Genomic DNA, 1493 nt, shown 5'->3' on the forward strand with positions numbered 1-1493 from the left:
TTATAACGTTTCGGAAGGTAGGCCCCTTGCCCCCCCCCCCCCCACCAGTTTACGCCTATGTATTAGTGTATCCTCGGTGTGAGTTTCCGAACATTTGGCACATTCTGTATACATACTGATAATGCGTAATCCGATAAAACGATAATTAGAACGATTTATGAAAAAGAGATAAGGGACTGTAACGGTTGTATAATCTGTATCGAACAGAGTATGAACACATACTGAATTGTAGACAAATCAGACTTTTTTTATGTTGTTGATTCAATATCCAAAAATATTAAGGGTGTCGGTGCCGGTGCGTTTTTTGATACAAAAACATGTGTTACAGGAAAAACTCTCACGACCTGTAGAATTGTCGGATTTCGTTAATTTTTTTATTATCTTTAAGTAGAGAACATTTTGTAGGTCGGATCAAAGCTCAATTTTGAAAACTATAATTATAGAAACTCGAATATGCATTTGAAAAATCCATAATATTTGTCCTTTTTCAAACGTATTTTTCTACTACTATTCAAAGTAAAATAAAAAATCTAGCTGTGATCCGACCTGAAGAAACTTCTCATCATTCAGATAAAAAAAAAAATTAATGAAATCCGACAATTCTACAGGGCTTTAGAGTTTTTCCCGTGAAGTCATTTTCTTTGATATAACACACCGTATCGAGCCCATCTAATTAAGTATCGAGCTGTAGATTAGTGAACAAGTATTATAATTAAGGCAATAACTAAAATATAAAACATAATATTCAAATAGCATAGAAATTTCGAAAATTGGAAATACTGGCACCGACACCCTTAAGGTAATATTCCTTCATATACCCATCTATTTAAATTTTTAATATTTTTAATTATTACAAAATTATAATAATTTAAGATTCTGAGTGGAACGATGAATGTATTGATTTTACAATGATGTGTGTTTTTTTTTTTATTTTTTTATTTTTTTTTTTGTGTCTGTCATCACCTTTTAGGACAGTAAAAGTGCTTGGATTTTCTTCAACAGTACCTTTTCTGATAGGAAAGTGAATCTAGTTGGTACTTTGGGGGGTCAAAAGTAATATTTTTCCAATAGTTTTCAAAAGCGCCGTGAAAAACAAAAAAAAAAATTAAGGAAAAACGGGAATTTTACGCAAAATCTGTTTTCGAGAAAATTGATTTTGGTTTTTGGTGTAACTTTAAAACGAATGACTGTAGTTACATGAAATTTTCACTGGTTGTTTATATTTCCATTTTCTATACATGATAAATTTTTCAAAATATTTTGATTTGTTTTGAGCTGTTTACGGACAATTCCAGTTTCCAATTTAATTAGTTTTTTTTTTTCTATGATTGTCAATAAAACTTTATTTGTTGAGTAAAAATACTTGAAAAATTAATACAAGGCTCCTACTATATTTTTACAATGACATTTGAAAAATATTAAAAATCCTTAATCACAGTTTTTTTTTATTAGCATTTAAAGTTCAAAAATTTACAAAATATGGAAAAATCACG

The sequence above is a fragment of the Acyrthosiphon pisum genome, chromosome X (assembly GCF_005508785.2).
Source record: "Acyrthosiphon pisum isolate AL4f chromosome X, pea_aphid_22Mar2018_4r6ur, whole genome shotgun sequence".
In the NCBI taxonomy this organism is placed as follows: Eukaryota; Metazoa; Arthropoda; class Insecta; order Hemiptera; family Aphididae; genus Acyrthosiphon; species Acyrthosiphon pisum.